The sequence below is a fragment of the Felis catus genome, chromosome A2 (genome assembly GCF_018350175.1).
Source record: "Felis catus isolate Fca126 chromosome A2, F.catus_Fca126_mat1.0, whole genome shotgun sequence".
Lineage (NCBI taxonomy): Eukaryota > Metazoa > Chordata > Mammalia > Carnivora > Felidae > Felis > Felis catus.
Window position 1 is genome coordinate 53,822,025 of NC_058369.1, and position 17,043 is coordinate 53,839,067.

The following is a 17,043-nucleotide window of genomic DNA, read 5'->3' on the forward strand; positions in this document are numbered from 1 at the left end:
GGGCCCGAAAATTAAAAGACTTAATCCGACATGCTGGAATCAAGATTCACCAACAGGACACCAAAATAGAGCAAGCTGTATCTGCCTGCAAGACCTGCCAACTCACCAACGCGAGAGCCACATCAAATAAAAAAGGAACCAGGCTCAGAGGCACCAGACCGGGAGCCCAATGGGAAGTCGACTTCACTGAAGTCAAATCAGGAAAGTATGGTTATAAATATCTTTTATTATTTACAGACACCTTCTCTGGCTGGGTGGAGGCATACCCAACCAAGCATGAAACGGCTCAGACAGTGGCTAAGAAGCTACTAGAAGACATCTTACCCAGGTATGGTTTTCCTGCCATGGTAGGATCAGACAATGGACCAGCTTTCATCTCGTAGGTAACACAGGCAGTAGCCAAGGCGGTGGGGGCAAACTGGAAATTACATTGTGCTTATAGGCCCCAGAGCTCAGGACAGGTAGAAAGAATGAATAGAACCCTAAAAGAGACCCTTACCAAATTAACCATGGAGACTGGTGGGGACTGGGTGACTCTTCTACCGTACGCCCTTTACCGGGTTAGAAACACTCCTTACACTCTGGGTTTTACTCCCTACGAGGCCACCCCCTGTTATTCCCAGTCTTCGAGCTGAACTTATTGCTGAGTTTGAAGATCAAGAACTTTTTCTTTCCTTGAGAGGGCTCCAGAGGGCGCACGAGGACATTTGGCCGTGCCTCTGTGCCATCTACGAGGCTGGCCCGACCCCGACACCTCATCAGTACAGGCCAGGAGACTGGGTCTACGTCAAGAGGCACCACCGAGAGACCCTCGAGCCGCGCTGGAAGGGACCCTACATCGTGGTGTTGACAACCCCCACCGCTCTCAAAGTAGGCGGCATCGTGACCTGGGTCCATCACACCCACGTTCGGCCAGCAGACCCCTCCTCCATCCGGAAGGACTTCGTCACTCGATGGGCCATCAGTCAGGACCAACACAACCCGCTCAAGCTCAAGCTACAGCGCATTCGACCCACCTAATATTGGTAACTCTGTTAACTCTGCTTGTCATTGCTCATGCTGCCGGGAGTCCCCACGCCCCCCAAAACATCACCTGGCAGATCATAGACACCAGCTCAGGGACTATACTTAATCAGACCTCCCAGAGCCACCCCAGGGACACTTGCTCCCTAGAACTTTGCGTAAACCTCCAAACTCTGTTCCCCTTGTCACCATAAATGCAGCTGGTCCCATGATTGGGTCCCTAAGCTACATGACAAGGGGGGAATGAAAGGCGGGCCTACGCCGGCAGACTCCATCTTGTTCTGTGTCCTTCACCTTGACTACACTTCCTCCCCTTGAGTAACCCCCCCCCCTCACCTGCCTAACAGGACTCGGACCCTTCCCCAGCCAATCGGCTGAGGCCATAGCCATTACCTCACCAACTGCCCCTAGGCCCCAATAAAACCTTTGTCCTTTTGAAACTCTCGCTCTCTCTCCCTGGTATCTCACCACTGCGTCAGTGCAGGTAGGGGATTGAGCTCGAGCTAGCTCGAATAAAGGCTCTTTTGCTTTTTTGCATCAGACTCGGCTCCCTGGTGGTCTTTGGGGATCACGAATTCTGGGCATAACATAAATACTCCCACCATGACTGATTTCAAGCTACCAATATGAGGTCATGGAGTGCAGAGTCGGGAAGGGATGTACCATAGAACACATTATGTGGTGTTTCTACCCTATGAAAATCTACCTATGAAAATCTCAAGTGCCTAGGTAATAGCAGAAAGTAGTGAAATAAATTAGGAAGTCATACATTTTGAGCACGTATTAACTTTGTTTTTTAATATACTTTAATTGTACATTTCTTTTTTTATTAAAACTTTTTATTCTTATTTTTTTAATGTTTTTATTATTTATTTTGGAGACAGAGAGAGAGAGAGAGAGAGACAGAATGTGAACTGGGGAGGGGCAGAGAGAGAGGGAGATACAGAACCTGAAGCAGGCTCTAGGCTCTGAGCTGTCAGCACAGAGCCCAACACGGGGCTTGAACTCACAAACCATGAGATCATGACCTGAGCCAAAGTTGGCCATCTAACCAACTGAGCCACCCAGGTGCCCCTAAAACATTCTTTTTAAAAAATGTTTATTTTTGAGAGAGACTGAGAAGGAGAGCAAGTGGGGAAGGGGCAGACAAAGAGGGAGACAGAGGATCCAAAGTGGGCTCGGCGCTGACAGCAGAAAACCTGATGCAGGCCTCGAACTCGTGAACAAAGAGATCATGACCTGAGCCGACATCGGATGCCCAAACGACTGAGCCACCCAGGTGCCCCTTAATTGTACATTTCTATAACTTAATAAAGGTTGGGCTTAATAATCAGTGTCCAAAGTTCCTAAAGATTTGACAATCTATGCTCACAGGTGATACAGCCTGGTGTCAGCTCCAGGCATACTTCTGCTTGCATTCTATTTCCTCTTTCCTGCTTTGTATATGCTGGAACTCAGACACCAGGTGGGGGTGGGGGGAAGTGAAACAATCTCCTTCATGCATAATAAGCCAATACCCCAGGGAATTCCTGAGCAAGAAGTCAAAAGGAAATCTAAGCCTGGAAAGGCCTCATGCCCCAGAGCCACCAGCCCACCCGAACCTGCCTCTGATCAGCTATGTGCACGGAAATAAACTTCTCTCTTATTTGAGCCTGTGATTTGGTCTATTTGTTACAGCAGCATTGCCTGTTGTGCAGGCTTCATTTGAAGCCTCCCATATTTCTTCTCCCAGTTCAGAGTCTAAGCCCTCAACTTGGGGTAGATTCCCTACTCTCTGACCAGTTTAGATTAGGGTTACTAACCTCAACGCTCCTGACATTCAGCACCGATGATTCTTTATATGTGCAAGGTGTTTATCCTCCTGACTAGATGCCAGGAGCATCCCCCAACGAGTTGTTGTGATGGTCAAAAATGTCTCCAGATACTGCTCAATGTCCCCCGGGGGCAAAAGTCACCCCCACTTGAGGACCACTTGTATAGAGAATCTATTCTTTTTTAAAAAATTAATTGTGTTAAGATTTTTTATTGAGGTATAATTGGCATATAACATCATATTTGTTTCAGGTGTACAACATGATGATTCAATATTTGTATACATTGTGAAATGATCACCGCAGTAAATCTAGTTACCATATGTTCCCATACAGGGTTACAAATTCTTTTCCTATGATGAGAACTTTTAAGATCTATTCTTTTAGCAACTTTCAAATATGCACTACTGTATTATTAACCATAGTCACCATATTGTACATTACATCCCCAGGACTTATTTATTTTATTCCTGAAAGTTTGTACCTTTTGACTGACCATTTCAGCCATCCCCAGCCCCTGTCTCTGGAAATCACCAATCTGTTCCCTGTATCTATGAGTTTTGGGTTTTTACATGTATGTATGGTTGTTTTTAGTGCAGAATCTACTCTTTTTTTTTTTGAAAGAGAGAGAGAGAGAGAGAGAGCAGAGGAGGGGAAGAGAGAAGGGGGAGACAGAGGATCCAAAGCAGGCTCTTTGCTGTCAGCAGAGAGCCCGATGTGGGGCTCGAACTCACAAACCATGAGGTCATGATCTGAGCTGAAGTCGGATGCTTAACTGACTGAGCCACCCAGGAGCCCTGGTACAGAATCTACCCTTAACCCACCACAAGACCTCGGCAAGGCAATATCCTTCCCTGTGCCTCAAAGGCAGGCCACCTGGGCCTGGATCCTATCAGACACTTCTGGTTGTGGATCTTGGGCAAATTAACCTCTCGCTGTCTCAGTTTCCTCTTCTGTAAAATGGGGACAATAATAGTGCTTCTCTCATAGTGTTGTTGTGAAAATGGCATGAATTAAAACACGTAAAGCATTTAGAACAATGCTTGGTATAAAGCAGGCGTGAAATAAATGCCAGCTGAGATGACGTCAGGCCTCCAGACCTAGGTCATTCTTTCTTACTGTCAAAATTTGTATCTGACCTTCCAAGCACAGCTCAAATGCCACTTCCTTCATGAAGCCCTGTGCCAGTTGCTAGTACCTAACCAATCTCCAGCCTCCTTACCTCACTCCCTTAATGCTCCTCCCCTCAGCACCCCTGCCCTTCTTTCTTGCTATCAAAACTGCAGTTTTGGTCATTATTACAACAGGAACAGCAAGAACACAGCATTTGTATAGTGTATACAAGCAGATGGACCAGGGTCCAACCACATTCCTGTCACCTGTGCACGGGATGCCCTTGGGCAGACAGGTCCCCTTCTCTCAGCTCTAGTGACCTCAGTTGTGAACTGGTGACGGTAGAACCACAGGGAGGAAAGATGGCCAGGGCCTGCCCTTAGCAGGGCTCAGTGAATGTGAGTTTCCTCTTTTACAGACCTCCTATTACTCTCGACCATTCGGTGTCCAGCCCCAGGCCTGCCCATGCCCTGTCAAAGTAGTGTCTGACCTTCCAGGCACAGCTAAAATGTCACCTCCTTTATAAAGCCCTGTGCTAGTTGCCTAACCAGTCCTCATCCTCCCTACCCTACCCTACTCAGCCCTGCCCTTCTTTCTTGCTAACAAAACTGCAATTTTATTCTTCCAGCTCCAGTTAGATACTTGTTTTCTCAACCTCCCTTGTAGCTGGGAGTGGCCATGAGACCCAGTTTTGGCCAAGGAGAAGTGAGCAGGGGTTTGGCTGGGGTTCTGGGAAAGGTTTTGCTTCTCCTGACAAAAGAAACCAACAGTGCTGGTGCTGTGCCTTGGCTCTCCTTCCTTCCTTGAACATGAACCAGCTGAGCCACCCAGGAGCCCCTGTAGTCAGAAGTTTTGATACACACTTCCCCTTTCCTATATTATATTTATGTTAATTGAGAACCTACTATGTGCTAGCATTGGGGATACATGGTGAACAAGTTACATCCCTGTCCTCAAGGAATTTTGTGGTAGACCAGGGGGCTGTGGGAGCCCAGGGGACAAATCAGACCAGAGTTAGTCAGGGAAGATTCCTGAAGGAGGGAATGCTGGGGTGAGTTTGGAAGGGCCAGAGGGAACAACGTGCAAAGGCATGCAGGCAAGGGGCTTTGTCCCACATGGGAAACAGTTGCAGGAAACAACTCTAAAGAAGAAAGGGATTTGGGGGAGGCCCAGAGTGGACCTCCACCTTATCCCCAGGCATATTGCTCTCCTGAGCCTAGTCAATTCTGCCTCATACCAGACTCTTCTTCCTCAAGGGAGGGCACTTTGTTGCACAATTCCAGGGACCACTGTTCTTATTCACCTTCAGATCTCTCTGCTCAGGGCTCAGCAGAGGGTCTGACACACCCAGGGTGTGTCTCCCCCACTAGAGCTGGAACCCAGGGTGAAGGGAGAGACTAAAACTGCTTCATTTCTGTGTCACTGAACCCTACACAGGGCCCGGCTAAAGGAAAGATGTGATGATGATGATGGTGATGATGACGATGGCAACCATGACAACAAAGTACTTACTATCTGTCAGGCAACGATGTAAGCGCGTCACACATGTTATCTTACGGAGTGCTCACCACGACTCTGTGAGGGCTCACGCTGGTTGCGTCCATTTTATTGATAAGAACACTGAGGCACAGGGAAACTAAGAAACTTTCTCAGGGCCATAACTAGTAAGTGGCTGAACAAAGTAGTTGCTTAGTCCACGTTGGGAGATGGAAGGAGTGAAGCTGTCACCTCTTCTCAGGCCCTTGTCATTAGCACCAGGAATGAAGCCACTAAGTCATGGGAGTGCTATGCAAGTGATGCTGACATGGCTTGTAGTCAGCCACTGGTGGAGCCCTGAGCAGGGTCCTCATAGCCAAAGGACTTTGCCAGCTTCCCCTTTGCCTCATAGCCGGCACTTTGCCAGCTCATAGCCATCAGAAGCAAGGGCAATGGAACTAATGGAACTGTAACAGAGGTTGGAATTGAGGCAGCCCTCTTTTTCCTTTTAACGTCCTTGCCCCATCCCTCCTCCACCCACATTTCTATTATGAGAAAGGATAAATAGAATTAAAAAAAATTAAAGCTCGAGAATCCATGTGCAGGGCAATGCTTAACTCAAAAGGGCAGCACTAATGGTAGAGCATCAGGCACTGGCAGAGGGGTCGCTGGGACGAGCTTCTAAAAGGTCAAGCTCACAGTGTGTGACCTCCTTTGAAGCAAGATGGACCAAGGGGTGTTGAGACAGAAGTGAGGCAAGAAGAAAGCAGAGAAAGGAAAGAGAACATGGCATGTTCTCCAAGATCTGACTTCACGAGCGCAAGTCTTATTTTACACAGGAAGAAGCTAAGGTTCGGTCAGACAAGTGACTTGTCCAAGGTCGCCCAGCTGACCGGTGGACTCGAATCCAATCCCTGCTCCAGCCGAGAGCCTCCATTCCCTGATCCCGGTTAGAGGCCCCTAAAACCCCCTCTCGCAGGTAACCCCCTATCCGCGACTGAGCCTGCGAGGAATGCCTTTCTAGCGCTTTTCTCCAAAAAGGCCCAGCCCTGCTGAGTCACGGGTGATGCCAGGGCCTCTGCACCCACAGATCTTGCTAAACTGGATTTCCCCTTCAGTTCAGCCCCAAATTCCTAAGCTCCTGCTGTCACAAGGGCCTGGGCCCAGGCTGGGAGGGATACTAGGGAACACCGAGCCATGACAGCCTCACAGTGCCTTCCCTATGCAGCTCATTTGATCCTCATGCTAACCAGAAGGGAGGCAGAGAAGGGATTATTGTCCTATTTTACAGACGGAAAACTGAGACCCAAAAATGGAGAGGAACTGTACAAGGTTTTATGGCAACTCAGGGGCCAGGCTGGATCCAGAACGCTGACTCTGGATTCAGGAGCTGGTCCCCTTTCTCCGGTGCCCCGCCTTGGGGAGGGGGCCGGGGGTTGGGGGGTACTGAGTTGGATTTCAACAGGTGGCAAAAGGCAGAACGGGATAAAGGTTTATTAGAAGAAGCATGTGGCAGGAAGTTGAAAGGGTAGGAACCCCGTGAGGTTGGGGAAGATCATCCTGGGCCCTGAAGGTCAGGCTAATGGCCATTTTCCTGTAGGTAGACTGCAGCGTTGTGCCTAGAAGCCACAAACGCAGAGCCAGAGTTAAACAGGCCCCGGCCAGTAAAGGGAACCGGAAACAGAAACAGCAGCTGCTGCCCAAGGCGTGGACATGTGTCGTTTTTGTCCACCTGGGACTGAAGCCCCTTCTTCTGGTGATTACACCAAGGGGGCAAGTTAGAGCCCTCCAGAATCTCCTTCGGGCTTCCCAAGCCACCCCAGACGGGCACACACCCTAACATAAAGTGTATCCTGGTCCGGCAGACACAGCTCCAGGACAAGCATCTCCCAAACTGATCAACCCGCTCCCTAAGTTCCTTTGATATGGAAATTCTAGAGGGGTCACTGCCCTGAACTCAGGTCAGACCATCAGCCTCTCTCTCTCTCTCTCTCTCTCTCTTTCTCTCTCTCTCAGGATTCTGACTTGTGATGCAAACATAGTGGCTTATAACAACACCAGTTTAGCATCTCACAGTCCTTAGGTGAGAAGTCCAACACAGGTCTCACTGGGCTAACAGCAAGGGGTCAGCAGGGCTGTGTTCCCTCCTGGGGGCCCTAGGAGAAAATAAATTTCCTTGCTGCTGCTTCTCCTCCCCAACCCCCCTTAATCTCCTTGCTTTGTCCAGCTTCTAGAGGCCACCCACAGTCCTTGGCTTCTGGCGCCTTCTTCCATCTGCAAAGCGAGCACTGTCAGCTCAACTCCTCACCTTGCACCATGCTGACCTCTTCTGCCGCCCTCTTCCACTTTTTTTTTTTTTTTAAGTTGAGAGAGAGAGAGAGGTAGAGAGAGAGAGAGTAGGGGAGAGGGCAGAAGGAGAGAGAATCTCAGTTAGGCTCCATGCTCAGTGTGGAGCCCAATTCAGGGCTCGATCCCATGACCCTACGGTCATTACCTGAGCCAAAATCAAGAGTCCGATGCTCAACCGACCGAACCACCCAGGTGCTCCCTCCCTCTTCCACTTTTAAGGAACCTCGTGTCGGTGTGACATTGGGCCCTCCCAGGTCATCGAGGATCATCTCCCTATGCTAAGGTCAGCTGATGAGCATCCTTACTTCCATTCGCAACGTTAATTCTCCTTTGCCATGTAACCTAACTTAGCTCCCAGAGATTAGGATGCAGACATTTTGGGGCCCTTAGTCGGCTTGCCACAGTCTCTAACCCCCAGCGCCCGCCACAACCTAGAGCCCTGCAGAGGCTGAGCCTCTTTCTTCCTAAACCAGGTTCCTTGTCTGACTCCACCATGCTCCTGGGCCCCCAAACTCCAGAGATAGGAAGGATACCTCCAATATTTCCTTCCCAGCCAGGCAAAGCCCAAACTTGTCCCATTTTCCCATCAGGAGGGCCTGGCTTTTCTTCTTCTTCTTTTTTTCAATGTTTATTTTTGAGATAGAGAGAGAAACGGAGCATGACCGAGGGAGGGGCAGAGAGAGAGGGAGACACAGAATCTGAAGCAGGCTCCAGGCTCTGAGTTGTCAGCACAGAGCCCGACAGAGGGGTCCTCGAACTTCAAGGTCATGACCTGAGCTGAAGTCAGACTTGTTTAATCTAATTGCTTAATCAGCTGAGCCACCCAGGCGCCCCTAGGGCCTGGCTTTTCTGTTCCCATTGCCTCCCCCCCAAGAGATTTGATAAGGGGACTGAGGGCTTTGGAGTTGGTTGTAACTATGTTCTTACCCCTGTCCTTAGGTGCCTGGCTCCTCTCAGCCTCAGTTTCCCATGTATAAAATGGGGTATTAATATCTGTCTCTGAGAGTCTTGTGGGGATTAAATGATATTATTGCCCACAACAAGCCTACCACACTGGCTTAATAAATAAATGAGAGTATCCTCTCCCTTTGTCCATGCTCAGTGTCTCCCAAATTTGGCTAATGATCCAATTTCCCCAGGAGCACTGTTGACAGGCAGAGTCCCAGAACTCTCTCCTTGGAAGGTTCTCATTCAGGGGGCTGATGTTAGGAGCAAAGTTAGGGTTAGGATGTGGCTCAGGGAAGTCTGCATCGTTAACAAAGGCATCACATGCTAGGCAGAGTGTGGTCCACTCAGACTGCCAGAACCTCTCCCAAGTGTTAAAAAAATAGCCTTCCTGCCTGCCTCTGGCCTCATCCCTCCAAACGCATTGCCGGATTGCCCTGGGCTTCAGTTTCCCCATATGTAGAAGTTGGGATGCGCTCTATAAGGTTCTTCCAGCTTTGACATTCTAGAAAAACAGTCCTACCCTCCAGTTAACTTCTTCAAGATTCATCAAGTGAGCAAAGAACTTCGGGCCCCAAGGTTGATGTGACTTGCAGGAAAGCCCAGAACAGCATGTTCTAATAATAAGATACATATAGTATCTTGTAGGGAACAGCAGCCCCTTGAAATACTCCAGGTAAAAAGGGGATTTTGTAGTCAGAGAAGTTTGGGCAACACTACTTTTCATAGCCCTCATCTAGGAGCTCCACAATGTGCGACTGAATATTAAAGGCTCTGAAAAGGCCTGCAGGTTGGGGCGCCTGGGTGGCGCAGTCGGTTAGGCGTCTGACTTCAGCCAGGTCACGATCTCTCGGTCCGTGAGTTCGAGCCCCGCGTCAGGCTCTGGGCTGATGGCTCGGAGCTTGGAGCCTGTTTCCGATTCTGTGTCTCCCTCTCTCTCTGCCCCTCCCCCGTTCATGCTCTGTCTCTCTCTGTCCCAAAAATAAATAAAATAAAAACGTTGAAAAAAAAATTTTTTTTAAAGAAAAGGCCTGCAGGAGTGAAAGCTCTTTTGCCCTATTAAATCCAACCCTTCCCCAAACTATGCAAGAGCATTGTCCTTTTCCCCAGAATGTCATTCAATGTCTTTTGGCACAGCCTTGGGAAATGCCATCTGATTCAATCCCTGACATGCCCAGGGTCAGCCTTTCCATCCTGAAGTCCAGGCCTGGGCCCACTTTGGACAGTGCCAATTCCCAAGTCCAGAGTTCCTCCATTCCTCCATCGGGATAGTTGGAGAAGGCAATGAATCAGAAACAGACCCTCAGAAGCCAGGGGCAGAGCTTATCAGCAGTTTTGGGATCCCAAGGTGTGGGTGGTCAATCCTCTCAGCAGCCCCGGGGCAGGGGCTGGGAGAGGAAACTGAGTCAGCTCTCATGAGACCAAGAGCCTGGTCCTGGCCCTGCCCCCAACCCATTCTGTGCCCTCGGGTACATCACTTCCCCCCTCTAGGTTCTTTTTCTCATCTACAAGACAGAGAATAATGTGTTATTCACATTTTGGAGCTCGTATGGGGTTGTAGATAGGAAAGTTCATGATAAAATTATCATGCCCTTAGCCAGGACATTATACTGAGGGTATCTTGATTAAGTCACTGCAGCAAAGGGGTCTGACAGAGCCTCAGGTCATGCTTCATCACTTTGCTCCCCAGCTCTGTGACTTTGGGTAAATCACTTTACCTCTCTGAGCTTCAGTTTCCCTGTCTGTAAACTGGGGATCAGCGTCACTGTCTTGCAGGGTTGCTGGGAGCATTGAGATGAAAAGAACGCTAATTCTGAGCTCCCTGGGAATAAAAATCATCTTTTTCTTGCTCTCTACTATATTCTAGCCCCTGGCTTAGACAAAGGGCTTCATAAAAAGAAGTCATAAAATACTAAAGTTAAGAGCTTAAAGAAATGGTAGGCTGGCAAAGTTTCTTTAGCATCTCCTTCTTTCTTTTATATTACTTGTTCACACTCCTTTTTCTTCATTCAGCACCCTCCCTCTTCCTGCCCCAGGCTCACCTTACCCACCCCAGCTCCCCAGGTTTGGCCATCTCTCCCTTTCTCCAAGCTAGAATCCCACAGAATTGTAGCTGAGAGACCAAAACTGAGGCCCTTAAAAGGAAAGGGACTTGCCCAAGGTCACACAGTGGGGCATCTGGCTATGAACTCAGATCTGAGTCTGAAGTCTAAGCATGGAGGGAACCTCACAGAGTAAGAAGGAAGATGCCGCAGCGTGCACCTTTTCCACCATCTTGTCCCAAGTCCATCCGGGCAGTTTAGTGGTGGGACGACAAGCCGTGCTGCCCAGCCAGCTGACCACAGCCAGACAGACCTGTCATGAATCTAGGTGACTCTTTTGGCCACAGCATACCCAACAAAGCAGCCAGGGCCTAAGGTTGCCTCTGAGCAGTGCAGGGTGGCACTTAGGCTAAAACGCGACAACATCAAGTGTGCAGAAAGAAGGTGGGTGAGCCCAGCTTAGTTAGAGGATGTTCATAGAGAAAGATCTAGGATTTTTAAAAGACCCTCTGAAAGGTAAATAAATGTTAGCACAAGCATCTAACTTGATGTTTAGCACACAGTAAGTTCATAATCAATGTTTGTTGAAGTGTAGTATGAGCCAACAAGGTGATAGAGCTACAGAGCCAAGCTAACACAGCCTTAGGTCACATTAACAGAAGCACAGAGCCTACCATGAAGAAGGTGACCCATATCTCACCATCTCCCATCCTAGGTTTGATCCTAGGTTTTGAACAGAATAGAGTCTGGACAAACAGAGATAATCCAGGGGATGTGGGGGGGGGTATTAAGATCAGACCCAGGAGAAGTGGCTGGAGGAGCAGGGTACTACTTTGGGTGGTCATGAGCACCCTGCCAGGAGAGGTGGCAAGCTGAGGAATGGCAGAGGTTGGCTTAGATGTCCTTAGCTCAGAACCTATTAGTCTTTCAAATTATAATCTCCAAAGTACCGGAGGAAAACGTCAGTCTATGTCTCTCTACTTAACTTTTGACTAAAGACAGTTAAACAGTATATAGTTCAACCTTGATGTGCACCCCCAGCTGTATACCAGATACTGAACATCATGTCTACTAAGGGGGAGGTTCCCAGGGCCAGCGGGAAGCTGTGGCCTTGTCTTTCGTTTCTCTACCTTCAGCCTACTGCCATACATTGTGGTGCCAGGTTGGATAGATCTGAGGATTAAACAATGCATTTTAAGCAAATCAGCCTCCACGGAATGGACAAATGGCTTCAAAGAGCCCTGCAGAGAAACTGAGGATGGAGATAACGCCAATCGAGAAAATACAAGCAGGCAGCAGGAAAAATGCGGGACAGACCGCCGGCCGCTCAAGTCTTGCATCAGTCACCTTACCAACTGAAAACAACAATGAATGGGATCTCATACGCTCAGTATATTGCCGACTGACATAAGAACAGAAAAACTACTCTAGAGGTGGACTCCCATCCACTATTGTCCGTGATTAATTTCATTCCAAGTGTATATTGGGCCTTTAGACATTAGTCAATCATCACGTACTTGTATGTAATTTCTAAGTCAGTAAATATGTATCTGTTGGGGGTGCCTAAAGCATTTTTCTGGAGAAGCGTATGCAATCAAAAAATGTGACAACCACGGCTCCAGATCCTTAAACCCAGCGAGACACTAGGGGACACTGCTCCCTGTTTGGGTTATGGGGTTGAATCAGATTTGTTTCAGATTTAGGAACAAAGAAAAATTAGGGGGGGCGGTGTAGCCCCCAGTAAAAATTTTAGAGCCCCTCCCTGCCCCAGTGTTTGCAGATTAATGCGAAGAAACCAAAAACTCTGAAAAGGTTTTCCCCAGCTCTGACTTTCCAAGGTGGGTACCTATTTAAACAGCCAGAGCCAGGGGCGTCTGGGTGGCTCAGTCGGTTAAGCATTTGACTCTTGATTTCAGTTCAGGTCATGATCTCACAGTCATGAGACTGAGCCCCTACATTGGACTCTGCACTGAGCTCTGAACACTGAATGTGGACCTGCTTAAGATTCTTTCTCTCCCTTGGGACACCTTGGTGGCTCAGTCGGTTAGGCATCCAGTTAGGTGTCCATCTCATGGTTTGTGGGTTTGAGCCCCATGTTTGGCTCTGTGCTGACAGCTCAGAGCCTAGAGCCTACTTCGGATTCTGGGTCTCCCCCTCTCTCTGTCCCTCCCCTGCTCATGCTCTCTCTCTCTCTCTCTCTCTCTCTCTCTCTCTCTCTCTGTGTCTCAGAAATAAACATTAAAAAAATTTTTTTAAAGATCCTTTTTCTCCCTCTTCCTCTGCCCCTCCCTCTCCACCTCCACTCCTCCCTCCCCTTGCACATACTTTCTCTCTCTCTCTCTCAAATAAATAACTAGATATCTAGGTAAATAGATAAAAACAGCCAAAGCCAATCCAGCCTCCTTTCTCATTCTGTCATCTAAGTTTCACTGTCTGTCTCCTCTCTCTCTCTTTTCCATCTTTTTTCCTGTCTCTCTCTTTCCCCCTCTCCTGCCCCTCACACATGCAATTGGCAACAGTGAACACCAGAAAGCAGTCATGCAGAGTGAGAGAAGGAGCTTGCTTGCTCATGAATGTCGGACAGACCTGGATTCAGTTCCCACCACTACCTTCCAATGACTGAGATCACCGCATACCACATTCATTCTCAGAGCCTCAGAAACCTCCCTTGGAAAAACAGGCATGCTTACCACTCAAAAATAAAATGACAACCTCATTTCAAAATCGTCAAAAGGGGGCGCCTGGGTGACTCAGTCTGTTAAGCTTCTGACTCTTGGTTCCTGCTCAGGTCAGGATCTCACGGTTAGTGAGTTCGAGCCCCAGGTCTGGCTCTGTGCTGACAGTGCAGAGCCTGCTTGGGATTCTCTGTCTCCCGTTCTTTCTCTCCACTCCTCTCCCGCTTGTGCTCTCTCTCTCTCTCTCTCTCTCTCAAAATAAATAAATAAACTTAGAAAAGATTTAATTTAAAATAAAATTGTCAAAGGATTTGAACAGACATTTCTCTAAAGAAATGGTCAGTTAGGGGCGCCTGGGTGGCGCAGTCGGTTAAGCGTCCGACTTCAGCCAGGTCACGATCTCGCGGTCCGTGAGTTCGAGCCCCGCGTCAGGCTCTGGGCTGATGGCTCAGAGCCTGGAGCCTGTTTCCGATTCTGTGTCTCCCTCTCTCTCTGCCCCTCGCCCGTTCATGCTCTGTCTCTCTCTGTCCCAAAAATAAATAAACGTTGAAAAAAAAAAAAAAAAGAAATGGTCAGTAGTACTCGGAATGCTGTCCCACATGTCATCAATACAGAAATGTAAATCAAATCCACAATGAGAGGTGCACCTGGCTGGCTCAGTTGGAAGAGCATAAGACTGTTGATCTCAGGGTTGTGAGTTTCAGCCCTACACTGGGTGTAGAGAATACCGAAATAAATAAAACTTAAAACAAAACCACAGTGAGGTCTCACTTCATACCCTCTAAGATGGCTACAATAAGAAGTCCAGATAATAACAAGTGATGGTAAGGGTGTGGAAAATTTGGAGCCTTCGTGTAGAGTTGGTGGGATTGTAACAAAAACTTGTACACGAACGGCCACAGCAGTTTTATTCACAACAGTCACAAAGCGGAAACAACCCATCAACTGATGAATGAAGAAACAAAACGTGATATAATCACACAACGCCATTCAACCACAAAGAGGAACGAAGGACTGATGACGTGTGACAGCAAGGATAAACCTTGAAAACGTGATGCTAAGTGAAAAAAGCCAGTCAGAAAGGATCACTTATTGTATGATTCCACTTAAATAATATGCCCAGAATGAGCAAATCCATAGAGATCATCCACAAAGTAGACGAGTGGTTGCCAGAGGAAGGAGGAAATGCGGGTTAACTGCTAAAGGGTATGGGGTTTATTTGGGGATGATAAAAATTCTAAATTCTAAATTAGATATAAGTGGTGGCGGTTGCATAACTCTGTGAATATACTAAAAATCACTGACTTGTACACTTTAAAAGGGAACTTGATGGCATGTGAATAATGTCTCGATAAAGTTGTTACTAAAGAAAAAAAGAGGACTTCCCACACAGGGTTGCTGTTAAGAGTGAAATAAGGCCTCTGGCAGCACCATGCCCAGTATATCCCTGGTGTGGAGCCAGTGCGTGAGAGAGATCTCTCTGAAACGGTAGCCTGGAGAGGATTTCAAAGCACAGGTACCCTAGCATTTTAGAGGGCTACACTAGCCGAGTTCTAGGAGTTTCAGAGACAGGGGGAGGGGGTGGGGGGAGGTCCCATTATGTATAGATCTCCACGGTTTGGACCCCAAACAAAACACACCACACACTTCCCTTACACACACTCCTGACTCAACTTTTCTGGCAATTTCTAAACAAAGCAGTATAAAATAATAAGCACATGACTGTCATCTTTCTAGTAGCCCTTAAAAAGAAAATGGATTGGGCCTCCAGCCGGAAGGCTGCCTCTGAGGAGGGGCTTGGGATGCTCCCAGCAGAGGGGGCTCCAGACACTGGAGGGGCAAGTGGGGGGAGGCGAGACTGGGGTGGGTGGGGCTCCCTCCAGGCCAAGCCACCTGGGTGAGCCTCTCTGAAGGGAGCAGGCCTCCCCTCCCCCAAGGCCTGGCTCTGCCTGTTCAGCATTTTCTCCCCAAAGGTGCCTTTGAGCCCAAGGCAGAGGACTGGCCTCCTCACCCTCTCCAGTCTACCGGGCCTGGCCAGAGGACCCAGGGCGCCTCCGAAGGAAATGTCTAGAGAGCAGCTGCCTTCACCTGCTGGCAAAGCACAGAGACCGGGATGCTTTGGGGGGAAACATCTTTGTTCTCCCAAGTGTTTGGTTCCACAAGGGCAGAGTGGGCGAAGCCTTTAGAGATCTAGTCTGGACGTTCGTTTCACAAATGGGGTAATTGAGGCTCAAAGGCACCAAGGGGTTTTTGAAGGTCCTGCAGCAAGTGAGCAACAGAATCAGGAGTCAGTCACCTGCTACGGGCTGGCTGAAGCCTCAAAACAACCCAGGGAGGTGAATATTTGTCATCCTCCCCCGATACCTCCAGAGATGGAGACGGAGGCACTCACCCAGCCAGGAAGGCATGGAGCTGGGGTTCCAGTCCAGGCCCATCTAGGAACCACAACAGGTCAGCCGGTGGAAGAGGCTGTTCTGAAAACTAACCCTTCACCCTGCCCCTCACCCAGCACATGTCCCATTACCTGTGGTCGGGAGGCCTGTGTTGGCTGCAAGGAGAGCAGTGTGTGGACTGTGCCGATGCCAGGCTGGGCAGGGGAAGAGGGAGGCAGGAGAGGCCAGGCCACACCCCAGTGACAGGGAGGGGGCGGGGCATGAGTTGCCCTGGGCCCCACTCACTCACCAGGGTGGCATTCCTTCCTGCTGGTGCTATCAGGGGGCCCAGGCCTTCCTGTCTGACTTGAGTCTTGCTCATGACACCCCAGGCACAGCAGTTGGAGCAGCTAAACCCCCAAACCCACCCCCTGGGCATGGCCATGACTGCTGACTCAGGAGGCAGTGATGTAGGGAGTAGTTGCACTGCCCTTGGCTGGGCCAAGCTCTGGGCAGGAAGGAGGTGGGGTGTGTCCCAGATCCCACCTCCACCTCAAGGGTGAGACTGACTCAGGATGCAGCCATGTGGGCCAACCCGATGCTTTCCCAAGGGGTGAGATTGGGCAGGCAGCAGGACAGGAGGCCCGGGGTTCAGAGGACTGGGGGTCTCCTGTGAATGGAACTGGCAGTGCCCTCTCCTGGTGAGGAAACTGGTCCAAGGCTAGAATATCCACTGCTGTGTGCAGACAGGACAACACAGTTCCCACGGGGGTGAGGGGTGGGGCCTGACCTCCTACACTGAGGCCAAGAATAACCCCAGCTCAGCCTGCCTCTGCCTCTTACTCACTTATCGAACACTTTGGAAACAGGATAGTAAACAAGTCCTACACTGCCCAGGGGAGCACCCAGGCCAGATAGAGACAGGCCATGACAGGCCCCATGAGGGCACAGCCCAGGGAGCTGTGGGTTCCCAGGAGGGCTTCCTGGAAGAGGAGTCATTTCAATGCTAAGCTCAGGCCAAAATCTCAGAGTCATCCTTGACTCTTTGCTCTCTCATACTCTGTCTGACATATCTGGAAAACCCTGTTGGCCCCACCTTCAACATATCCCAAATCCAGCCTCCTCTCTCTACTTCCATGGCAGCCACCCTGGTCCAGCCAACATGATCCCTAGTCTCTTTGCTCCTGCCTTTAGCCCAGTGGCTGTCCTAATTGTGACAACCAGAGGGATCCAGTTA

The 17,043-nt window shown here is 49.3% G+C and overlaps 1 protein-coding gene across 6 annotated transcripts in view; it reads right to left on the reverse strand.

The window, feature by feature from the left end:
- TMEM40 (transmembrane protein 40) overlaps positions 1-17,043 on the reverse strand; it is a 66,625-nt gene that overhangs the window by 22,832 nt on the left and 26,750 nt on the right. The window contains exon 1 of one of the 6 annotated variants that reach the window (XM_019825105.2): positions 15,959-16,122. The exons of the other annotated variants lie outside the window; for them this stretch is intronic. The gene's annotated coding sequence lies outside the window, so the exon portion shown is untranslated. Of the gene's footprint in view, positions 1-15,958; positions 16,123-17,043 lie in introns of those variants that run through there. 6 annotated transcript variants of the gene reach the window in all.